The sequence below is a fragment of the Pan troglodytes genome, chromosome 3 (genome assembly GCF_028858775.2).
Source record: "Pan troglodytes isolate AG18354 chromosome 3, NHGRI_mPanTro3-v2.0_pri, whole genome shotgun sequence".
Classification (NCBI taxonomy): domain Eukaryota; kingdom Metazoa; phylum Chordata; class Mammalia; order Primates; family Hominidae; genus Pan; species Pan troglodytes.
This window is the reverse complement of record NC_072401.2, coordinates 96,397,159-96,424,267: the sequence shown is the minus strand read 5'-3', so window position 1 is coordinate 96,424,267 and position 27,109 is coordinate 96,397,159. Positions and strand designations below refer to the sequence as shown.

At 35.6% G+C, this 27,109-nt stretch overlaps 1 protein-coding gene across 7 annotated transcripts in view; it reads right to left on the bottom strand.

The window, feature by feature from the left end:
• The window catches only part of BMPR1B (bone morphogenetic protein receptor type 1B), a 397,543-nt gene that overhangs the window by 144,044 nt on the left and 226,390 nt on the right, over positions 1 to 27,109 (bottom strand). For 5 of the 7 annotated variants that reach the window (XM_016951892.4, XM_016951890.4, XM_063809693.1 and 2 more), the window contains one exon: positions 17,813 to 17,907. The gene's annotated coding sequence lies outside the window, so the exon portion shown is untranslated. Of the gene's footprint in view, positions 1 to 17,562; positions 18,111 to 27,109 lie in introns of those variants that run through there. The other 2 variants (XM_054683202.2, XM_016951891.3) reach the window with 2 other exon arrangements.

Sequence of the window (27,109 nt, the reverse complement as noted above, 5' to 3'; positions counted from 1 at the left end):
TAAACATCTTTATTTTAAGATGACAAAGTGTCTCATGTGATGTTAGATGCTACAGGAAAACCTGAAAGTAAAAGACAGTAGTTTCCACAAAACCACTACAATCTAATTAGGTAAAGTGATACATACATATATACATAAAGCAAACATATAATAAGTAGTATAATAAAATATCAACTTTATAACATAACAAGTGAAACAGACATCTAGACTTCAATGTGGGTTGATGACTTCAAACAATTATATCTTTTCTAATTCATCACTTCTTTACCGTTGCTGTTTTCTTCTATTCCATGTATCAGTAGTGCTATTCCGAAAGTTTACGTTTTCTAATTTTTTAAATCATCTTTAAGGACACTGTTTGCTCCCATATACACAGAAAACAATGACTGTATAAATCCTGAGAAACTGGGCAGTCTTAGAACCTGTTTTCTCATGCCTTTTCCAGAGTACAAATAGCTAGCCTGGGGAGGCATCTCTGCATGGGGTGAGCTGTCTCATATGTAAGGCCTATTCATGTGGGTCCTTTAGTACTGACCTGTACCTGTAAGTCAGCCAAGGAAGCAAATGTCCATGATTTCTCAATGGAAAATCAGATAAAAATAATGTTATCTAAAATAACATCAGTTGAAGAAAATACATCAGGAACTAGCCTTGCAGGGCTCAAACTAAAAAATTAACCATAAAAATAAAATTCTAGGACTTTTACATAATCAAATTAGACAGATATATAGTCATTGTTTGTGGGACTTTTGAAAGTCATATTTACTAAATCTGTGTCTCTACTTTGTACAGCCTCCTAACTAAAGGGCACATAACTTTTTTTTTTTTATTTGAAAAACTAGTTATTTAATGAGAAAGTTATATAATTTTTAACATAAGACAAAACATTAAAAAACATAAATTGCCCCTTAAAAATTTTGCTTTCAACATTTTTTAAAGTATTAAAAAGTTTAGTCTCTCAGGAACTCTCTTAAAAATGATTTCTTCCTTATTTTGGATAGGCACCTATTTGTTTCTATGAGAGTGAGAATTACTAACCCAAACTGTGTTAATTATGAAGAAATTCTTCTCCAAAATTTTGTTTCTTCTTCTCAGTACTATTGTATTTTATCATCTTTGTGTAAATACTTGTAATTCTGCTTGTGTTATAAAAGCCTATTTAAGATATAGTAAATGAACGACAGATGTTTAAAACATGGGTCCACAATGAAGTTGTAAATGCTGCTAGCACAGTAAATTCTGTGATTAATTTTAGTTTGTTTATGCAATACGTATATTTACACAGCTGGAAAAGCATCAAAAATAACTGTCTCTATGCCAATATTAATTCAAAATCAGTATTAATAAGAAGCAGCAAAGGTACATTTATATCAAAGTACACAAAGGTTAAGTACAAATGCTTAAGATTAGAAATGAATCATTCAAATATATCAAGAATCAATTTCTCTTTAATTAATTACATTACAACATATTGAAATAATAATTCACAAACTGTATACTGCCTCACTTTCTGGTTCTGACTAAAAAACACACCTTCCTTCTGACAGACGTAAGGTTCTAAATATGTGTGTACATCTAGACAGAAACCTGCTTAGTTGATCCCTCAGTTCCTTAATTGTCTAATAGGGAAATAGGTATTGAAACCTTTGTATGAAACTCTGCATTTTAACTTAATGTGTTAAGAAAAAAAAAGAGCAAAAATTATTTTTAAATGGCTAATGAATTTCAAAGGAGACATCTCAAAATAGGGAATCTGCACATTGTATTTATGATTAAAGAGCAATGTCCATTTTTCCTACTTATCTATAAAATAGTTCCATCAGTATCTTAAGTAGAACAAATGAGGCAAGACAGGCTAGTTATCACCTAACATCCATCTTTTCTTTTTCTTTCTTTTTCGTTGTTGTTGTTGTTGTTTTTGACACAGAGTCTTGCTCTGTTGCCCAGGCTGGAGTGCAGTGGTGGGATCTTGGCTCACTGCAACCTCAGCCTCCTGGGTTCAAGAGATTCTCCTTCCCTAGTTTCCCAAGTAGTTCAGAAGACAGGTGTGTGCCACCATGCCCAGCTAATTTTTGTATTTTTAGTAGAGATAGGGTTTCACCATGTTGGCCAGACTGGTCTTGAACTCCCAACCTCAGATGATCCACCCACCTCAGCTTCTCAAAGTACTGGGATTACAGCTGTGAGCCACTGCACCCAACCCCATCTTTTCTTTTTCCTTGGCAATAGATTCCTGGTTTTTCAGAGTAGTAATATAGCCAGCTAAAAGATCATGAAGTAGCCATCTAATTAAAAGCTGGCTAATAAAATGTAACCAGAGGGCGGACATTTTGAATTGCTGCTTAAGGAAGGTACTTGCCTAGGAGGTATATGGATATGTCTGTCACTCACATCCACTTCTTTCCTGCTGCCTAGAAATTAGACATGACAGCTAGAGCGATAGCAGCCACAATGAACCATATGTGTCACCGAAGACGGAAGCCACAGGCTAGGCTGGCGGAGCAGAAAAAGAGAGAGATACTAGGTCCCTGAGCTCTGTGGAACAGTCTCATAATCCCTGATTGCCTACCTCTGGCTACTATTCTTAGCAAACTAACGCAGGGACAGAAAACCAAATACTTTATGTTCTCACTTATAAGCGGGAGCTAAATGATAAGAAAGAAACAACAGACAGTGGGGTCTACCTGAGGGTGGAGGGTGGGAGGAGGGAGAGGAGCAGAAAAAATAACTATTGGGTACTGGGCTTAATCTCTGGGGGATGAAATAATCTGTACAACAAACCACCGTGACACAAGTTTACCTATGTAACCAACCTTCACATGTACTCCCGAATCTAAAATAACAGTTTAATAAAACACACAAACAAAAAACAAATTTAACAAAATCAGGTACAGATTAAAAAGCAACTGACATAAATTAAAGGTTTTTCACAAAAAAAGAGAGAAATAAACTTTTAGTTTTTTCTACAATTATTTACAGTTTCTTTACTTCCATCCAAATGCAATTCCTAAATAATATAAGGCACATATCCAGCATATGAAAAATTAAGCTGATATCCATGGTCCGATGCCTCATGAGAGTGACCCTAACACTTTCTAGTAGGAGAGAGAATCTGTCAACCCATTTTGATCCTTTTGGACACCAAAACTCACCCTGAAACAAATCTTTCTTAGCTATTACTGAACACCTGAGTGGTTTTCTTATCATAAGACATAAAGTAAAGATACAACATTGCTCTGGATTAAGGGGTAACAGATTTCTTGGTTGCCTAGCAAGGATCTTCCAATACCCTGTTTTAAAGAGCTAGTCTAAGGGAAGAACTAACCAATTTTCATACGGCCAAGCAATTTCCAAGGAGCAGAGACTCCCAGCTCCATTTCCTTTGAAATGCAATACTACTGAAATTTCTCTTTTAATGAAGTGGGACAACTAATGAGAGCAAAAGACACTGAACACCAAAAGGAGGGAATGGAGAACCAAAATCAGGCTCTAGATGATGAAGCTGTTAGAGAGATATGGTTCCAAAATAGTGGATAACTGAGGATGGAAGTTTCACTAAACCAGAAGGGTGTCACTTCGGGGTGAGCAAGGACCTATTTCAGCAGTAATGAGAAAACACACATCAATTAACAACCATGCACTGGAATGGATGGAAATAGCTTCCAGGAATGACACAGTGGCAGGTACAGAATAACAGCAATATGAAAGACGTGATTAATTTGGGGGGTCTGAGATTATTGTACTTACACAAGGAAATGTAAAGTACCCATCTTTACCCTGAAACGGGCCCCTCCTATGTCTTCTATTTTTATAAATCATACCAGCATTTAGCCAATTAGCCAGGTCAGACAACATGAGATGTTCTGTTGCTATTCCTTCTCTGTGTCCCCCAAATCTGTTTGGTTTATGCTCTTTTTACATCTTTCAAGTTTCCTTTGTCTTGCAATCCTCTGCCTCTGTCTTAAGTTCATGTTCTCATTTGGTCTCACTAGGTTGTACTATGCCATCTTTTGGCTAGATTCTCAACTTCAGTTCATCATTCTCCACACGGAAAGAGGAACTCCTCTTCAGTGAAAGATCCTTCTTTACAAATGAGTACACTGAGGCCCAGAGAAGTTAACTAATTTGTTACAGTTCACACAGTTACTAGATGGTGGAGGCAGGCTCAGAACTCCAGATCTCTAAATTCAGAGCCCACCATTTTAACCACTTACCAAACTATGAAGGGCCCCTCAGATAAATCATTAAAGTAGAAAATAAGGGTATCCTGAAAACTGGTGTTCGAACCTGCCACATACTCCTTAACTGTGTCTTAAATATCATATTTTCTCAATTCCATGAAGCCAACTTCAACTTGCTAAGAGAGGAAGAAGAAACTCTACATCATTTTAATGAGAATCATGTTGTATGTATTTTTTGTGACTTGCTTTTTTCATCCAAAATTGTGTTTTCGGGATTCTGCAGGCTCATGAATGTAGCTGGGGAGCATTCATTTTTATTATTATGTTAATTCCACTGTGTAAAATATTTTCCAACTTATCAGATTTGTTCTCTGTTGGGTTGTTTCCAGATTTCTTTCATTTGTTTGTTTCCCTACTATGTATACTACTACTATTAAAAAATTGCATACCTATTTCCTGAGGCATACAAGCAAAAATTTCTATAGGATATATACCTAGGGGTAGAATTGCTGCGGAAAAATATGTTCATGTTCGGTTTCAATTTATCAATACAGCTGTACCAATTTGCATCGCCATTAGCAGTGAATGAGAGTTCCTGTTGCTTCACATCCACACCAAGATTTGTTATTTTCAGACTTTTATATTTTTACCAACATGGTAGGTATGAAATGAAATGATACATCACTCTTTTTTTTTCTAAGAGAGACAGAGAGTCTCATTCTGTCAATTAGGCTACAGTGCAGTGGAGTGATCATAGTTCACTGCAATCATCAACTCCGGGGCTCAAGGGATCCCTCTGTCTCAGCCTTCCAAAGCACTGGGATTATAAGCATGAGCCACTGTGCCCAACCCTCATCACTCTAGTTTTAATTTTGTTCTTTAATTATTAATGAGGTTCAGCATGTTTCATATGTTTATTGACTATTTGGATTTTCTCTTTTTGAAATTCCTATTTTTATATTTACCAAATTTACTTTTCTTACTGATTCATGGTATCTTTAATAAATTCTATATACTAAACCAATTTTGGGTCTTTCTTATTCTTTTTTAGTGTCCTTTGATGAACACAGTTTTGATTTTCCATTTTAATGTTGCTGAATTAATTAATTTTTTTCTTTATTATTTGCTCTATTTCTGGTCTTGGTAAAGAAATTCTTAGCTGATAATAAAAATATTTATTTTCTAAATATTTTAAAGTATTGGCTGTCATAGTTAAGTCCTTCATCTATACAGAATTTGCTTCTGCTTACGGAATGAGGTGAGTAGTAACAATCTGCACTTTCCATGTGGATAACCCCCTGTAGTAGTGGCAGCTTGGACTCAAGGCTTACTGGAACCTCAACAAGAATAAGTGTTAGATTGCTTGATGATATCTGCCATGGATGGAAGCATAAAACTGAAGTTACTGCATAGCATTACAGACGGAGAGAGAAGGAAAGTAGAGTGGTTAAGGGAAAAGAAAATCGAGGTGACAAATTCACTCCACTCACATTTTTATGACTTTTTACATAGTTTATATAACTCTACATAGTCACGCTGTCATCACTTTTCCCCGTACAGTATGAGACAGATATTCAATAGTTTACTTAAGCTGGCCTGTATTCCTTATAAACTCTTTACTGACATACCAACACAGCTTATTAAAATAGTCAGGAAAATATTACTGCCACCCTATATACTGATTAATAATTTTTATGTGATAATTCAGTGGCTCTCAAACTAAACTCCCACATAGTTGCACAAGCTCAATACAGGTGTTCTGCCACTATAATCATATTAAATTCTTTTCTCAGTTTTCAAAAACAACTAAATTAAATTTATAAAATTTTCTTAATATTAAATAACACTCTCATAACTTTTTTCTTAAATGACTTGTACCTACCACTGATTATTTCTATAGAGTTTGGTATGGGTTAACACATTAGGTATTTATTTCTTTACATTTTCATATATTGCAATTAAGATAACCAAGCTTTAGAACTATTCTGGCAAGGCCAAAACACTTAGCTTTTCACTCTGGGATCTTCACCCATCCTTAACTTCATCTTGATTTTTCTGTGTATAAAATGCATATTCTTGTTTCAAAGCATTTGAAGGAGCAAGGTGAAAAGAAGCAATAGGTCTTAAAATGCTTTTAAAATGCAAAACATTTTACAACAGGAGTTATAATTTATAAGAACCTTAAATTATATCTTACAAATAATGGGGCTAGAACAGTCATGAAAAAGTCAACAGATAATTTCTAAAGGTTATTTTTTCCATAGCTTTTACTTCTCCTATGCCAAATCTTGAAAAAAGGTTCTTCTAACTAGATTAAAAATAGAATTTGTTTTGAATATCATTTTCTGTCTCATATAATTCCTAACAGAGTTCCTGAAAAGCAGAGCAAGGCAAAGGTAAAAAGCTAACAGAATAACTATATACAAATAACTTAAAACATCTATTTTTATAATGATGTGTTCTAAAAATTCATGCCATCATAGTGTGATATTACTAATGAAAAAGTCTATTAGAGGTTAACTGAAATCAGAAAGCTTGAAAATCTGACCTGCCTCAAAAAACATTCCAGAGTATAGCATGGATTTATTTGGAAGAACATGTTTTCATAAGTATTGTTGCTGTTGTTGTATAAAGAAACCCTGGTAGAGTTACAAAAGTGAGAAAAATATAAAATGACATGAGAATAATATATTAAAATTAATTAATGTATTAATGTTCATAAATATCAACAGACTCTTGTCTTCCTTGTAGGAATAGAGTTGCTGCTCTCTGATTTGGACACCTGGTAAATGTGAAAGCCTTATGAATTGCTGCACTACTTCTCAAACTTTTAGACATGTATAGGAGTAGGAAAGTAAAATTACTTATTTTAAAAGAGAGTCATATATTATACTGTAAAGTTTTAAGAATCAGAAGGTAGGGCTGGGCGTGGTGGCTCATGCCTGTAATGCTAGCACTTTGGGAGGCCGAGGCGGGTGGATCACGAAGTCAGGAGTATGAGACCAGCCTGGCCAACATGGTGAAACCCAATCTCTACTAAAGATACAAAAAATTAGCCAGGTGTGGTGGTGCGCCTGTAATCCCAGCTACTGGGGAGGCTGAGGCAGGAGAATCTCTTGAACCTGGGAGACAGAGGTTGCAGTGAGCCAAGATCGCACCATTGCACTCCAGCCTGGGGGACAGGGCAAGACTCCATCTCAAAAAAAAAAAAAAAATCAGAAGGTATTTGATTTCTTATTCCCTTTCTTTCCAACCTACATAATCGTAAGTATTGTCATTTAACCTTCCTGAACTTCCATTTCCTTACCTTTAAAATAGGGATAATAATAGCCATCACATAGAATTATTATAAGGATTAAATAAAACTTTTTTTTTTTTTTTGAGATGGAGTCTCGCCCTGTTGCCCAGGCTGGTCTCGTGCTCCTGATCTCATGATCCACCCGCCTCAGCCTCCCAAAATGCTAGGATTACAGGTGTGAGCCATCGCGCCCGGCCCTACCTTCTGACTATTAAAACTTTGGTGCAATGGTGCAATCTCAGCTCACTGTAACCTCCTCCTCCTGGGTTCAAAGGATACTCCCGCCTCAGCCTCCCCAGTAGCTGGGATTACAGGCGCCTACCACCACGCCCAGATAGTTTTTGTATTTTTAGTAGAGACGAGGTTTCACCATGTTGGCCAGGCTGGTCTCGAACTCCTGACTTCGTGATCCGCCCGCCTCAGCCTCCCAAAGTGCTGAGATTAGAGGCATGAGCCACTGTGCCCAGCGGAAACTATTATCATATATACAAATATCCGTGACATGTTGACAACGTTACCATTAATTATAAAATGAGAGGGTAAATGACTTTAGGGAAATTGTGAAAGATGCTAATTGCAGTTTTACATTTTATAACACATGTTTTTCTTGCTTCCAGGCATTTACTGTTTCTGTTACAACTGGAAAGATTTTCTTCAAAATGCACACACACAAAAAGAGTTTTCTAACATAATTGGGCAATAGACAGAAGACAGAAGATAAGGAAAAGTTGAAATTAAAAAAAAAATCAGTTAACAACTTGGTATAACAGAAACTTGCTGAGATGCAACTGACATTTATGAACAAGATAAAAAAGTGAAACAAAAACTAGGAAAGAAAGGAGGGAGCCGGGAAGAAGACGGATCAAGAAAGGAAGAGTGTAACCAGGAAGGGAAGTGGGAGGGGAGGAGGGAAACACAGAGGGGAGTGATAACATGCATGGCTCCTGGCTGGGTGGGTGGGCTGTCTGAAAGATCATCCTACGTCAGCCTGTTTGTTGAACTGCCCTAAATGTAAGAAATGAGTGGCCTTACAGGAGGCCAATGTACAATTGGCCATCTGTGTGTTCTACATGCCTTATGGTATTTCTAAACCAGTATTTGATCTCAGGTATGCTCTAATACCATCAATTAATACCACTGGCAATACACAGCCAATAAACAGAAACTTATGTGTCACAAAAAATATTTTATTAAAATATAACCAAAATTTTAAAATTGATTCTCTACCTCTAAAATTTATAGTACTAGTTTGGACTACTAACAATGAAATCATGTTAGCACAAATATCACATTTCCTTTTAACTAGAAGGAACATACACTATGGGAACAGCTTCAAACTGACCACAAAACCAGCTCCCCAAGTTAAGAACACATGGTTTCAGGAGACATATTTTAAACTCACATTGTGCTTTGCAAGCTGTACCAATCAACTTTATATTGCAATGGCTAAAGAAAAAAAAGCATTCTAAATTGCCTGTTTCTACCAATAATAATTTAAAATAATTACATGTGAGGTATTAATGAATAACTCAGAAGACTATATGCATTGTATCTTGGCTTATTTAAAACAAATAAACAACAACAAAAAAACTCTACACATTCAAAGAACTGCGAATTACTTCAGTAGAACGTTGTGTCCTAGGTCACCATGCTTTCTTTCTCTATTATTGTCAAGATCAATTTGCCAAAAAGCCTCTTACAATAAACACAGATATAAATTTCAAGGTTAGTAAGCTAAACTACTACTGGGAATAATGATACATTAATTTACTGATGAAGTTAAAATTGGTATAGAGAGAAGTAGAAAGACAGAGCTCTTAAGAAAAATGTATTTTACATGGAGAAAAAGCAAATATTCACCTGAGGAATATATAAAACCATAACTGAATTATGTTTCAACCACATAATGTGCAGTAATAATCATCTTTACACTAAAGCAGGAAAATAAATATGACTGGAAAATGAGGAATATAAATAACCTATTTAAGACTTTTAAGACAATACAAATACTGATGCATAATATTACAAATAATAGAAGAACAACCTGCTTATCAACTGTAAGGTGTAATTTAATTTTAAATGTTCTAGGGCAGGGCTATAAAACAAAATGAAGTACAGCAGAATTGTTACCAAAGACATACCAATGTATCAACAAAGGGCAGAGTGATTCAAGGAGGAAAAAGTCCTATATTATACTGAAGCAAAATTGTTTGCCTTGAGTTAAAGAGGAAAACAGAACAAAGTATTTCATGGTGGGCAAATGCATAACAAAAATTAAAATTTCAAATGATGTCTTTTTATAAACTTTCACATGTGAACTCCCCCACACGTACACAAACACAAACTATGTTTATGAAGTGTATCTCTTCAGAGCAGATTAAACTACCCTCTTAAATCATTCCAGGTAACCAATTAGTATATAAATATTGAGTTTGAGATCAGCCTGGCCAACATAGTGAAACCCTATCTCTACTAAAAATACAAAAATCAGCTGGGCATGGTGGCACACACCTGTAGTCCCAGCTACTCATGAGGCTGAAGCAGAAGAATCACTTGAACCTGGGAGAAGGAGGTTGTATTGAGCTGAGATTGTGCCACTGCACTCCAGCCTGGGCGACAGAGCAAGACTCCATCTCAAAAAAAAAAAAAAAAAAAGATGGACTTTGGTCATATCCGAGTTTAAATCATGACCTTATCACTCATTAGCTATGTGAGGTTATCATGTTACTTTACATTTTGGGGTCTCAGTTTCTTTATCATGAAAAGAGGAAATAAAAATAAGTCATCCAATGGTCTATTAGAAGGATTAATAAAATATACATATACATATATACACACATACAGGCACCCCTTGTAAATGGAGGTGGTTATTCATGCATCATTTCTCAATCACACAGATTATATTATTTGGTCTGGCTTAACATAAGTAACATACACAGCCTCTTGTCTACAGTAATTTCTAGAATCATGCCAAGTTAAATCCAACACCACCACCCTAACATGTTCCAATGCTTAAATCTCATTAAACAAGAAACATCAACTTTATTCCACAGAGATAAAAATGTTAATGCAAAACAACCTGAAAGGTAACCTAAAGATTTAAATTTGTGGCACAAGAATACAAGATAAAAATGAGTTCACAAAAAAAGTGAGAAAGGGGGAGAACGATTCAGTAAAAGTGCTGAAGTATTGGTCAGAAAAATCCTTGTGGACTATAGTATTAACAGTTAAATTAAGACATAAAAATACAGAAAAATATTTTTTCCTATTTCTAGGTTTTAAAAAGACTTTCTAAGTTTCAAAAGATATTGAGAAAATATCGGTTAGCTTTAATAAAAATATTTCAAAACATACTTATGTTTCAAAACACATAAAACAAAATTAAAAAGTAACCAAAATCTTAGGAAAGCAGTTGCAACTAATAGATATTTAAAAAATCAAGATCCTTTAATTTTTTTTAAAATAAAGGAACATTCTAAACCAGAAAAGAGAATAGAGCTGCTGAAAAAAAAAAGAATAAGTATATAAATAAATTATAAATAACAGAAAAGGTAATAACTCAAATTCACTAGTAATTAAAAATAAGTAAATTAAATATCACTTTCCTCTATCATATTAGCAAAGATGTAAAAATTATACATTTCTTTGCAGGCAAGACATTTAAAAAGTGGGTAATACTTATTTAAAGTGAAAGGTATTAATCCAATCGAAAATTATCACAAAGGGATAACCAGGCTTTTTTATTGATGGAGAACTATGAAGATCACTTTGATTCTGATATGAGGGAGGAGGAAACAGGAAGGTACAGAAATCACAGGCTGAGGCTGCTATATGTTCAAAAATTCTTTCATTGCTTATACACTGTTAGTAGGAATGTAAATTAGTTCAGCTACTGTGGAAGCAGTTTGGAGATTTCTCAAAGAATGTAAAACAGAACTACCATTCGACCCAGTGAATCCCATTGCTGGGCATAGATCTAAAAGAAATAGCTCTAACCCAAAAGACACATGCACTCATATGTTCATCACAGCACTATTCACAATAGCAAACACATGGGGTCGACCTAGGTGACAATCAACAGTGGATGGATAAAGAAAATGTGGTACATGTGCACCATGGTACTACACTGCCATAAAAAAGAATGAAATCATCGTTTGCAGCAACTTAGATGCAGCTGGAAGCCATTATCCTAAGTGAATTAATATAGGAACACAAAACCAAATACTGTGTATTCTCACTTATTAAGTAGCAGCTAAACATTGGGAACTCATGGACATCCAGATGGCAACAACAGAAACTGGAGACTACCAGAGGTGGAGGGAGGGAAGGCAGGAAGAGCGAAAAACTACCTAGTGGGTAGTATGCTCACTACTTGGGTGATGGGATCATTTGTATTCCAAACCTCAGCATCATGCAATATACCTATGTAACAAACCGGTACATGTACTCACTGAATTTAAAAGAGAAGTTGAAATTATAAAACAACAACAACAATAAAAACCTCTTTCATCTAAGTATACAAGCAAATTTTACCAGAGACCTTAATATTAATAAGAATGGATGGAGCCAAAGAGCCCCAATTTCTTTGGGGGTGGTGGGAATAGAAATAGAGAAGCAAAAACTTACTAGAATATAACAGGTACAAAACAAACTTGTTTTGCCCCCCTCTACATCTTCGATTATTTAAATTTTTAAAAGAATCCCAGATGAAAGCAAATATAACATGGAAAAGCCAATTGGATTCTTTCATTTTTGTTTTAAACAAAGTTTTTCTAGGTGTAAATTAGAACAAATAATCATCATTAAACAAAATTATAAAACAAAATATAGCCATATATATCCTACTGAAATACAGATATTCTATATTCTAATCTTAGACATAATCTAAGCAGGAAACTTGTTTTTTAGCTTCTATCTTTTGTTCCAGGACTATGTGCCATGTTCTATTGAATGAATGTTTGTGTGGCAGAATGTGATTGTACCATGAGACAGAATAGGGCAATTCAGGAGAGCCAGAAAGGGTATCTGTCATTAGAAACAAAAATTACTTGAAGTGGGAGAGTACTCCATCTCACTTGATGGTAAATTACTACCTTTAACTTTCAGGAATTAAGAAATAATGCAAAGGAGTCTAATACAAGACAAGACATAGAGACACAACAAATTAAACTTTAAATGCAGTATGAAGAACAAAAACAGAGCAATTACACTCAGACAAGAAAAGCTGCATTAATAAAATACTGGCCTTATGTAAATGACGAGTTAATGGGTGCAGCACACCAACATGGCACATGTATACATATGTAACAAACCTGCAGATTGTGCACATGTACCCTAGAGCTTAAAGTATAAAAAAAAATGCTGGCCTTATAATTACCTAATACTAATTTTTATCCAAATCTTAACTAGCTACTTGAAAAGCTGATGTTTGGCGGGTTATGTTACCTATGGATGCCACAACTGCCCATTGATAAAATGGAAGTACTGAAGAAAAGCTTTCAAGTCCCACTTCCATAATTAATTTACTCTTCTCCTCTCAGGCTCTATGAATTATATGCCCTTCACTGTTACAGAAAAATTTTGGTTGGCAAAAAACTTCTAACAATAATAAAATAAGACTTGATTGTTCTGGTAAAATCCTTTATGCCTCATTCCAACCACAAAGTTCTTTGAGCTTTTCTTGGTGCTGCTGGTAGTGTTTTTGCTTATGTTTGTTGTTGTTATAATCTTTCCATACTAAGGCAAGCTTGGGTTTCCCTCCTCACTGGCTAACAGGAACTTGGTATATTTCTATGTCCATACCAAAGAAACTTCCACCATCCCAATCATATAATATTTATATTATTTGATACGCCAGTGAGATCTATAAAATCCATACCTAAAACTCTTTGCTAAGGCACTTTCTCCACTTCTTTCTTTCTCTCTTTCTCTCTCTCTCTCTCTTTCTTTCTTTCTTTTGATATGGAGTCTTGCTCTGTCGCCAGGCTGGAGTGCAGTGGGGTGATCTTGGCTCACTGCAAACTCCGCCTCCTGGATTCAAGCAATTCTCCTGCTCAGCCTCCCCACTCCACATATTTTTTAACACAGGATAGTTATATGGGCAAACTATATCTGAAAAAAAGTTCCAAATTGAATTACGGTCCATTCCAAGCAATTAAGATTACCAAATTTTCCTATGAAAATACCAATCTTGTTTTCATTCCTAAGACAGATACAATTCAAGGTTAAACAAACAGAAGAGTCATATTCAATGTCTGGAAGATGTTTATAAGGTTTAAATAGTAGTGGAAACTGCTGGTAGAGCACACTAAAGTAAAAATAATTAAATTAAGAAAACTATAAGTCACTCCAAATTGTTCATGAAGCTTTACACTTGTTCCTGATATATACAATATTTCATATATAATGTAAGTACTTTTATGTATGATGGGCAAATAAAATACAATTAAAGGCAAAATAAATTTTATTTTTATTGAATATCAGAGCTAAAAGAAACAGCTGCTATTTCACAACTACTTTTTTTAAACGTCAACTTCCTTCTCTTTCAACATTTCTATTTTGAGGAGCAAATTCTTCTTCTGCCTGAAATGGAATATCACCTTTCAGGTTTGAGAATTTTCAGACCATGATTTTCTATTATTTCCTTAAAACCCGAACTATCTCTGCCCCAGTAAATGAAATTTGAAGGTTTACTAGTAATATTGGGAGCAATTTCATTCTGCAATTCTCCCGGCTACATGAGGATGGACCTATTCTCTCCTGAAGCTCTCTCTGGGCCTTTTGGAAGGCATGACACTGTCTTAGTTTGCTAGGGCATCACTTAATTTACCACAGCAGTCAACATGGCCACAGCAACTAGCTGGTTTTTTTGACAGACTTCACCAAATTAATTACATAAACAGCATTTTTGGAATATGTATCCTGAATTTTTATTTGCTAACTAATATCATTTTGACTCTTGTTACTCAAATAAACTTATGAGTTCAGCAAATATCTATTTTCATGGATACACACACACACACACACACACACACACACACACACACAACACTGATTGGTCCTAGAAAAAGAAACAAAATAATTTTTTAATTATTATCACCAATATGTACCATCTACTTGAGAGGCTTTCCTTCAATCTAATTAATCAAAATTGTAAAATATTTTAAAGTGAAAGGGGTATAAAGAAAATTATGTTTAAAATAAGTATGATAAAGTTTTTGTTTACTTCAAATTCTGGGACACTTGTTATATGCTAGGTCTTGGGGAAGCATAAAAGAATTAAATTTAAAAATCTGGCCATAAATAGATTACAGTCTCAGGCAGAAACAAAAACATAAAACACTATATTACCAAGCTTTGCAAAGTACTGGGACAGAGATTTATACAGGAGGCCAAGTCACAGAGTCTGAGATTAGACCAGCAGGACTTTCTCCGTTCAGGCTAGAAGGCAAAGATTGGGAAAAGGGTTTTCAAGATAGAACAGCATAAATGATACAAGAAAAAAGCAATGCAATGTGGATTGTTTTGAGAAATAGAAGATGTTGAATACTGCCAGCAAATAAAATGGAGAGAAAGGGGAATATTCTCATGGATGGGCAAGAGAGATACAGACAACAGCCCAAAAGGAACGGCAGAAGATTAATATAGAACAAAAGTAGAAGGTATATGAACAAGAGACTCATAGTAAAGCCTGGTCTTTATCTATAAGCAGTAGAAAGACAGGGATGGGAGGGTTTTAGATTAAAAGCAATGGGTTCATCAGGGTGGAAGATTGACCCTTCTAAAAGTAATGCAGCAGGCTGGGCACGGTGGCTCACACCTGTAATCTCAGCACTTTGGGAGGCCGAGACAGGCGGATCACCTGAGGTCTGGAGTTTGAGACCAGCCTGACCAACATGGAGAAACCCTATATTTACTAAAAATACAAAATTAGCCGGGAATGGTGGCGCATGTCTGTAATTCCAGCTACTCGGGAGGCTAAGGCAGGAGAATCACTTGAACCCAGGAGACGGAGGTTGCAGTGAGCTGAGATCGCGCCATTGCACTCCAGCCTGGGCAACAAGATTGAAATTCCATCTCAAAAAAAAAAAAAAGGAGTAGTGTAGCAGATGGACTACTAGTAGAACAAATATGACTCTAGGGCAGTGAGATCCATGAGGAGGCTAATATTAATATTTCAAGCTAAATTCATTCACATTGCTTCAATAGATACTTAACACATAATACAAAAGGTGCCATTTTCATTTTGTATAATATACCTGCATACAAAATATTATTTATAAATATGATAACCAATGTCAGGATGGACTACAGAGCCAAAAATAATACTGACAAGGCATTTCAAGTTTTAAAACACTCAACCAGTCTTCAAACAAAATACATCCTAACGTAGACATTATCAACCAGTGTCACAATTTTGTATTTCTTCTTGATTTAAAGGAAAACTTTCTTTAGTTTCTTCTTATTGTAGTTCTTTATTTGCTTGCCTTGTTTTCTGCCCAAATTTCAACAAGGTACTTCAGAAACAAGACACCAGAAGGAATAAAAACAAAACCAATAAAAAGGGGTAAGAAAGCAATTATCATGCTAGTATTTATGCAAAACATAAAGCAAAAAATAAAAGATACTGAATAAAAATCTGAAATTACAATCTTGATCATGAGATATTACTCAAAGGCAAAAGCAAATAAAAATTGATTGATGAACTTAGCCAGTTAGATTCTATAACTGGGAAATGCCCATTCTAGATCAATCATGGTTGTATTTTCAAAATAAAGATATTGTCAAAAATCTAAATCAAACCCACTAATAAAATGGAAATGGTAGGCAGAATTGGAAGAAGTACAAAGATTCAGATGATAAAACAAGCATTAAATGAATGTTAAAATACAGTTTAAGATATCAATTAGATTAGCCTTAAGGTATTTCTGAAGTAATAAAATTAATTTTGAAACATTTTGCATCATTTGAAAAGTTATATACGCATTCAACAAAAGTGATACTGCACAGCTATTGGTCTCATTTTAAGATTCTTACTTTACATTTAAACATATTCTACCTGTTGTTTTAGATCTGGCTTATCCTATTTTAGAATGGGCTGATTTCTGTATTTCAGCCCTAACACAAAATCTGTGCCAGAGTATTAGCTTTTCCTCATATCTCTAATGGTGTCCAGTTTCAGCTCTACAGCAGCATCAATCTCATTTTTGTTTTTAACTTAAATATGTAGTACAGAAAACCCTTTGGACCTATAATCACCATCTATAACTTAACTTAACAGTTCTAAATATCACGCTAATGCTGATAGTTCTACATTCTGAAAAGCAATCAAGGAAATTTTCATTATGTCAGTAGATAACTCTCCTCTAGTTAAGGCCACAGTTCTAGTGAAACAACATAATTTACTTTCTAGTCCATGTGTAGTACATATAAACATACAAGTATATATATTTCATGAGCTAGAACCAGAAAATACATAGAAAACAATTATTTCTGTCTCCTTCAGTGCCAATGCTTTTAATGATAATCCGGAATATGAAAAACCATAATGAAGATGAACATGCTACAGCACCGTGAACATACACAGAAACATATTTAAAGTGCTACCTGTGATGACAGGAAAAAAAGAACTATTAATGCGTAGGAGGAGATGTTAATTTTAGTTTGAGATTGAGTAGGGAGTCGCAGTTTTTAAGAATCCAATAGCAAGTGACCTGGACAAGCAGAGAACTTCTCCTCAGTGCTTGCCTTTGGCACCGTGGATTAGGAAGACTGTTCTCACTTCTCACCACCCCAGGTTCTCTCTAATCCCAAAGGTACTATTTCACTTCAGTGCACTGGCAAATGGAGGTTGGCTTCTTTTATAAAAAGACCCCATGTTACCCCAATTCCCAGCTTCCACATTTTGACACTGACTACTGCACCTTCATACGTTCATCTGAATGTTTCCCTTATAATCCATGTCTAGACACTCATTACGATAAACTTAACTGACACTAATGTTTTAATACCGACATAAAAGTAAATAGGACTTTACCAACTGGAAGACCTCGAGTTTGACAGAATGAAGAGACAGAAACTTACTGATAGGACACAATATGAAATTGGTGCTTGAGAGCTGTTCCTACCACATGCAGGAAACGTCTTGTGAATGTACCCGGCATTCTCAACAGCAGTACACAAAACGGCTCTGCCACCAACAACATTCTTACCCAGCAGGCAGCCCTCCTCATTAGCTTTGACATGCCACACAGCCCTTTGCTTACTGATGCAGTGCAGCCAACAGGGAGAGAGTTTACGAGTAACAGCGAGACTGAACTGGCTAATTACTTACCTTCTCACTTATGGCAGGCTTGCTTGTTTAACTTTTTGTTTCCTCTCTTGTCATAGCTCAGAGCCAAATGGTTATGAATCAGCAGAAGTCTGAACCTGGCAGTTAGAAAGAATACATTTTCAGAAAAAGTTGGAAATTAACATTCCCTCCACTGCAGTCTTTCTTTCCTTGCCCTCTGTGTGCATGTTACTCTCCCGTTTTCTCTCTATGCAAGGCAGCTACGTAGTGGTCTATAAATATTGACCCTGACACTTGCTCAGTGCTTTACTTGCTCATGGCACAGGTCTGTGTTACTGAACACCGTGGTAATACTCCGGCAAAGTTCTCAGCTGCTCAGACAAAGCTGTGGATTGGCTCACTACCCAGCAACCCTGTGCTTGCCTGGAAATACCATTCTGCTGCCAGCTTTACAGATGCTATGGGCCTTTCCTGAGGCCCAAATCAGGCACAGAAGGGCAATTATTAAGTTTGTCTGAAGAAATACAGCTTTCCTCAGGCAGGTGGAGAAAAGTGGGGCTAGGTGGAGTCAAAGACAAGAAAGGAAATACTGCCTTTGTTTCGGCCAAACAACACAATCTCAAACCCTTTATAAAAGTCGTATCTAAATGTCAGTCAATCAAGCTTTATAAAACTTAATTATGACACATTATGAATCCAAATGACACAGGAAAGCAGTTTTGTAATTTTTTTAATATTGCTTCTCAATGAGAAAGACTGCAGTGACTAAGTAATTGGTCACAAAATATATGTCAACGTAAGTTCATTTAGAGAATGATAGAAATGTATAGGAAAGTATAACATTAATCAGATACATCATATATTTAGTGAAAGATGCTAAAATATAACCTAAAATTATAACTCAACATAATATTTACAGTTTAAATATAAACTTCTATATTTATAATTATAACAAGTTAAAAATTTAATTTTTAGATTAAGGATAGATTCCAAGCCATGACACTACAGTACATGGTTTGCAGGTGACATAAACAAGATACATAGTATCTCCATATACCACCTATAAGGTCCACAGTATAAATGAGTAGAAAATAAATCAGCCCATATTTTTTACTTCTTGTCAAAGATAATCATTTGTTTGCTTTACTAAAATTTTCTCTTGATTAAATCAAAGGTAAAGGAAACTTTTGGGAGACTCTGGTCACTTACTCATCTTACAGATAAGAAAATCAACCCCCAGGCTGGTTACTTTGCCCAGGGTCACATGGCAACTTTGTGACAGAGCCAAAACTAGAAACCTTGCCTGATTACTTACAGTAATGTGTTCCTTCTGTTAGAATGGTGGTTCTCAAAATCATCTTTAGGCTCATCTTCATATGAAAGCTTACTAAAATCTTACCAGTAAATGCAAATATTACAGCCAGAAAAATAACCAGCATAGAAGAAAAATAACTTTCTACAGTGTAACTGACCAAAAAAAAAAATAAAGTTACACATAAGAATTAACTTTCAAACTATTTGAAATCCACCTTTCCTTGCTTAATGCAAAAATTAATATTCATCTAATGAATTAACTTATTGTCGACACAGGTATATAGGTGCTGAACAGGCAAAGATAAGACATAGTTCCTACTCTTAAAGACCTTCCAGGTCTAATTCCAGAAAAACAAAATAGAAGTTAAATGTAAAACAACATAGCAAAAAGACTAGAGGAGGAAACCATGGGAGAAGGGAAAATGAGCATCTGAGCCAAGAGGTAATTCCTCACTCCAGACTTCTGGCTCCTAAAGAATGGGCAGAAGGTAGTGAGGCAAAGAAGGGAAGAATAATACAATCAAGACAAAGGCAGGAAAGAGCACAACACATACTTAGAACTTCAAATAGATCTTTCTTGCTGGAGCTTAGAGTGTAAGACAGAAAGTAGTTAAAAACAAAACAAAACCAACTAGAAGGAATAAGGTGATGAAGGATTTTATAAGCCAGGTTGACAAACTTGGGTTTTATAGAGTAGGATAGCCTACCAGGTTTTAACTGCCTTTATTCACAGACTCTTAAAAGAATTTTGAAAAATTATGTAACCATTTACATATTACCAAATTGACATATACAAATTTTCACCTGTGGTAAAATATGTACTTGCAAAGAATTTAATTTCTACCCTATTGGAAATATTGACATTTTAAAACAAAACACATCAGCTATTTTAAATATACTCAATAGCATCTAAATCTACAATAATTTAATATAATCACTATGTATTTAAGTAACACACAGAGATACTTATTTTGGCAGCTGAAATTTACATTGCTATTTATTTTCTTGACCTTTATTTCCATCTCGCTGCCTCACAGAATTTTTACATATTTTAATAATTAAGTCCTCAGTTGTTCACCCTGTCATACTTTTTTTTTTTTTTTTTTTTTTTTTTTTTTTGAGATGGAGTCTTGCTCTGTCGCCCAGGCTGGAGCGCAGTGACACTAACTTGGCTCACTACGACCTCCACCTCCTGGATTCAGGCAATTCTCCTACCTAGGCCTCCCAAGTAGCTAGGACAACAGGCGTGTGCCACCATACCTGACTAATTTTTGTATTTTTAGTAGAGATGGGTGTTTTGCCATGTTGGCCAGGCTGGTCTCAAACTCCTGACTTTAGGTAATCTGCTCGCCTCGGCCTCCCAAAGTGCTGGGATTACAGGCGTGAGCCACTGCACCCGGCCACCCTGTCATACTGCAATACAAATTTAATGCATTAGTTGAATTTTTAATGTTAAATTTTCTATGACTCCAGGATAATGCACCATAATAACATTTGGGATGGATAAGGGTGTGCTTTTCTCTTGTAAGGTAAGAGAAAGAGTGTTGTGAATAAAGCACTATTCTTAGCCAGATCAATATTAATAAAGAGTTTATGTAGAAGTGGAGAATCTAGACACTGATTCCATTAAAATTACCCATTCAACTGCCAAGGGAAAGAAACCAGTCTGAAAAGGCTATATACTGGGCTGGGCACAAGTGGCTCACATCATCTGTAAACCCAGCACTTTGGGAAGCCAAGGCAGAAGGATTTCTTGAGGCCAGAAGTTCGAGACCAGCCTGGGAAACATAGCAAGACCTTGTCTCTACAAAAAATTTAAAAAATTAAATAAAAAACTTAAATTAGGCAGGTGTGGTGGCACACACCAGTAGTCCCAGCTGATGTAAGAGGATCCCTTGAGCTCAGGGATTCGAGGCTACAGTGAGCTACTGACTGTGCCCCTGGACTCCAGCCTAGATGGCAGAACAAGACCCCATCTCTTTAGGGGGAAAAAAAAAGATTACATACTTTATGATTCTAACTATATGGCATTCTGGAAAAGGCAACACAATAGACAGTGTAAAGATTGGTGGTTGTAAGGAGATGACAGTGAAACATGGGATTTTTAGGGCAGTGAAACTACTCTGTATGATGCTGTAATTGCAGATGAATGATATTATGCATTTGACAAAGCCCACAAAACTGTAAAACACAAAGAGGGAGGCTTAATGTAAAAAGTCTCTTCCTCTGTCTTCTTGAGGCATGTGGTCTAGAGGGAGTAGAAGTATTATTTATCAAGGACTGTCCAAAAGGGGCTTTGGAAATATTATCTCTAACACTAAAAACAACACTGGCAGATGGTTATGTTTTTACCTTTTTTTAAATAAAGAAAATGAGGCTTAGTGTTACTAAGTGGCTTGTCTGAAGTCATGTGACTAATAAATTCTAGAACTGAGATTCAGCCCAAATCTGTCTGGCTGGACTACAGTACCACATACAGCCTTTATATCAGTCACTGAAGATGTACAGGCCCATGCCCAGGCAAGGTAGTGGATTAAACAGTGCACTCACAAACTCAGGATGGATTTGCTGTATCCTGCATTTCTCTCAAGGAACTGCTTGAATTTTAATATTGAGTATTGAGGGGTAGCAGAAAGATAGGACTAACAAATTAAGCAGTGGATTAAATTAAAGTAACTGATACACCTTACTAAAGAGAACTTAAAGGTTTTTTTAATCCTCAATTTGACTGATGGGCAAGGAATACATGAAGAGTCAAGCGGGGCTCTTCTCTGAGTGGCTGGGTCTCTGCCAAGGCAAGGTTTTGGGAGGAGAGGGCAACTTTGGAACATGGAGCTGGGAAGAGCAGATGGATTTAGTTTGGGACATGATGAACTTTAGATATCTGTGTTGTACTGAAGTATCTTCAATGGGCGTTTAAATATACTAGTCTAGAATCCTGGAGAGATGAAGACTGCATCAATTCAGTAAGTAGTTTTGTATTCTTGGTTTCCTGGTTCGAACCTTGTCACCGTATAGTCTATTCTCAGCACAGAAGTAACAGAAGTCACTTAAAAACCTCACTCAGATTACTTTCATCTTCTAATCAAAGCCCTGTACTGCTTCCCCATTTTACTCAGAGTAAAAGCTAAAGTCCTTTTAATGGTCCATATAGCCTAGCCCCACTTTATTCTTTCATCTTGTCTCTGACAGCATGGACTAGGGACCCCCTCAGTTTCTCAGCTCCAACCCACTTGTCCTCCTACCATTCCTTAAATGTCCCTGACCAGTTTACCCTTGGTATCCTTCTATTTGCTATATGTTCTTGCAGAGAGCTGCATGGCTAACTGTTCACGTTCAAGTCCCTGTTCAAAGTGCACCTTCTCAGCAAAGCCTACCACTCTCATACTATTTAAAATTGCAGACTTCCTTGTTATTTGTTATTGCTTGTGTCTTCCCCATAGAATATAGGTTCAATAACAGCATAGACTTCAAGTCCCTAAACTGAGCCTTCTACATAATGAATGCACAATAAATATTTGTTAGATAAATTACTAAAATAAACATTTATGAGCAACACGCCAATAAAGGTGGCTCCCAAGATCATGAGATCTCTCAGAAGTAGCATGTATAATGAGAAGTAAACAAAAATCAACATTTACAAAGTAGGTCAAGGAAGACAAGGGCATAAAGACTGAAAAACAATTATGAGGTCAGTAGAAGGAGAATGAAAAAGGGCTGAATGAGGACAGAGTCAAGGACTGAGGGGTCAACAATGTCGAATGTCATGGAAAGATTAAATATGAAAGAGACTGAAAAAGGCCATTACATACAACATTCAGAAAGTACTGTGATACTAAAAACCACTGAAATGCACAATTTAAAAGGACAAATTTTATGGTATACAAATTCTATTTCAAAAAAGCAGTTATTACAAAAGAAAAAGCACTGGCAGCTGAGCTGTTTTCACTGAAGGTGGGAGGTAAGCAAGGAAAGTGAGACGGGAATCAAGTCACTCTTTCAAAAAGTTCGGCCACGAAGAAAAGAAAAAGGATGGGGTAATGCTTTAAAACAACAAACAATACCTAATGTTAAATGACGAGTTGATGGGTACAGCACACCAACATGGCACATGTATACATATGTAAATAACCTGCACGCTGTGCACATGTACCCTAAAACTTAAAGTATAAAAAACAACAACAACAACAACAACAACAACAACAAAACCTCATTCCAGCATAGAGGTTGAGTACTCTGAAGTCAAGCAGCCCTGTGTTTTCTTCTTTCTCCAGTTACACTGTAAGTTACATATGTGACTTAGTTTCCTCATCAAAGAACTGGATTTAATGTTAGTACCTGCATCACTGGGAATCAATAATTCATTTTATTGTTGAATAGTATTTCATTGTATGGGTATGCCAGGTTTTATTTATGCATTCATCAGCTAATGAACATTTGGGTTGGTTTCCACTTTTGGGCCATTATGAATAATGCTGCTATAAACAAGTTTTTGCTTCAACTTATATTTTCTTTTTCTTTTTTGAGACGGACAGAGTCTCATTCTGTTGCCCAGGCTGGAGTGCAGTGGCATGATTTCGGCTCACTGCAGCCTCCACCTCCCAGGTTCAAGCGATTCTCCTGCCTCAGCCTCCCAAGTAGCTGGGATACAGGCGCCTGCCACTATGCCTGGCTAATTTTCACATTTTTAGTAGAGATGAGGTTTCACCATATTGGCCAGGCTGGTCTCAAACTCCTGACCTAGTGATCCACCCACCTTGGCCTCCCAAAGTGCTGGGATTATAGGCATGAGCCACCATGCCCGGCCTCAACTTATATTTTCGTTACTCTTGAGTAAATACCAAGTAGTAAAACTGCTAATATGCTAATTTTATGTTTAACATAGTAAAGAACTGTCCAACTGTTTCCCAAAGTAGAATTTCACTGTGACTTTAATCTGCATTTTCCTAGTGATAAATAATGTTGAGCATCTTTTCATGTGCTTATTAGCCATTTGGCTATTTACTTTTGACTTTTAGTAAATATAATTTCAGAAAACCCCATGACCAAATAAAGCTTAAAATATGTTTTTGAGGGCCCAAGAAAGTTGTACCTGGCATAAACAGAGCCACTTACTTGTTAACTGAATAAATAAACTAATAAATAAATGAATAAGGAATAAGAAATATTTTATTTATTAGTATATTGTTTCAGCTTTTAAGATGAATTTGAATTCCCATACAATTTCAATAGAACTTTTAGTAAGGAGAAGCAGCTTTGGGAAAAAAATACAATTGCAAAGAAAATGTGCTAATCCTCTGTTCATGATTATGATAAATACCTATATTGGTACTTTTAGCTTGGTAATAATAAAATACTCTATCAGATCAATGTTAGGTAACTGAAATTGTAATCCTGTTACATTAATGCTTTAATGCTTCCTTGAAATTAGGTGTTAAGAAAGCAAGAAGCTAAGTAGTGAATGATTTTTTTTGTTTGTTTGTTTTTTTAGACGGAGTCTCGCTCTGTCACCAGGCTGGAGTGCAGTAGCACAATCTCAGCTCACTGCAACCTCCACCGCCTGGATTCAAGTGAGTCTCTTGCCTCAGCCTCCCAAGGAGCTGGGACTATAGGCACGCACCACCATGCCCAGCTAATTTTTGTATTTTTAGTAGAGACGGGGTTTCACCACGTTGGCCAGGATGGTCTCGATCTCTTCACCTCGTGATCCACCAGCCTCGGCCTCCCAAAGTGCTGGGATTATAGGCGTGAGCCATCGCACCCGGCCGTGAATGATTTCAAAATATGTTGTTGACAAAAACTTAGTTGTGAATACTACAAATTTATGTAATGAGACATTCTTCAGGGGAAAATGGGTACAAGCAAAATATTAATAATCCAAGCTAGTCCTCATTTTTCACCTGAGGGAACAGGTGACTCTCAGTGTAAATGAATGAGGAGAAAGAAAATTGACTCTAGGATGTGCCTCGTTAGAAGTAAACTACAAACTGTTTTTATCCTTTTTTTTCCCCCAAAAAAGGGGCTTTTTTCATACTTTAGGGACCTACCATTAGGCATATCACATACAGACTCACTTACCTTTAACTCTAAGGTTCTTTGTTCTCAAGTAATAAATAATTTGGGCTCCCAGGACCCCACAGGAAAATCATACATAAGTCTACCAACCTTACTGCTGCCACTTTATTGTAATACATACCCATTATTGGTATGAGAAGTATTGGCTGCTCAATTAATAAATAGGTCATTTGTTCTTTTCAACTGAAATAATGTTGTATGTAAGTTGTAAACATGGAATAAACTAAATCTGGAAACCATAGCAAAGAATGCGTCTTTTTAAACTTTTATATGACATCACATAAACCAAATGGCAAACTAAACTAAAGCACTTTATCATTTATCAATAGAAATTGTTCTTAAATTCATAGTGCATAAAATACACATAACCATAACCAATAATAAAACAACTGTGTTTAATAAAATAAGGTAATAATGAAGAATGAAAAGCATCCAGAATATCAAGTTATTTTTGTTATAGTTGTTGCTAATTGAACCTATATTAAAAATTAAAACTTCACTGATTTCTCATCATGTTTAATAATAATAGCTGGGTTTCCAGCTGTATTATCAGTATTTCAATTTCTTTTTCTCCTAGAGCTAAATGTGTATTTATATGACATGAAGGACAATATCAAAAGTGTTATTTAAAATAATAAATATTCGCAATATAATTTCAAGCATTTTCTACTTTTTAAAAAGGCAGTTCTTAAAATCATCATATACCTGTAAGTAGAGATTTCTTACAGGTAAGGAATTAATCCTCACTAAATCAAAAATTTCTACAATTACTCCAAATGGAAATTAGATTAGGTCTATGTGACAAGAGACTGGATAAGAACATTTAATTCCATTAATCTCTGGATGATTCTAATATCCAGATGATAAATCATTATCTGACATTTTAAACAACTGTTTTCTTTCATTATAAAGGTGTAGCTGAATTCTCAATGTTTCTTTTTTAGAAATGACTCATTAAAGGATATTTTCATTCATACAGATACCCATAATTAACAATATGCTATTAATTTTATGAAATAGTTATTTCTAGAAAAAAAAAACTGCCATATGTTTGATTAGGCAGTGCAACCGGAATCTTAAGAATAAGAAGTATCTTTCGAGGGGGGGTCAAAACAGTGGTCCTGAAACCATCCATGCCAGAGAGATTTATGTCAGCTAAAAGGAAAGAAGCAAAGATTGGTGGATTCCCTAAGACAAGCTAAAGTCATACATCGGAATGGAAAGGGGAAAATCCCAGGAAGGAGGGACTCAGCAAAAACCAACTCAATGGTCTCAATGGGAGAGGAGAATATTTGTCTACCAAGTTTAAACTGACTTTCACTGTTCATTAATTATATGGCAGTAGCTCTGGAAATATCACTGAAAGATTAAATTTAGGCAGTGAAAACAGGAATGTGGATTAAGTCTGAAAATTCATTAAAAAAACAAAAACACTGGTCTATTTTACAGCTCCATGATAAATACACTTTCATATAGAAGATTTAAATTGCAAAGCTCAGGAATATCATTATTCATTTTATATATGTATATATAATATATATTATATATTATATTATATATTACATATATTATATATAATATGATATATTACATATATTATATATGATATATTATATTATATATAGTATATTACATATATATGTATATGTATATATACATTATATATATTATATATACATATATACATATTATATATACATATATAGTATATATAATACATATATAACATAAATATTATATATTATATATATATTTTTTTTTTGAGACAGAGTCTGGCTCTGTCCCCCAGGCTGGAGTGCAGTGGCGCGATCTCGGCTCACTGCAAGCTCCACCTCCTGGGTTCACGCCATTCTCCTGCCTCAGCCTCCTGAGTAGCTGGGACTACAGGCACCCGCCACCACGCCCGGCTAATTTTTTGCATTTTTAGTAGAGACGGGGTTTCACCGTGTT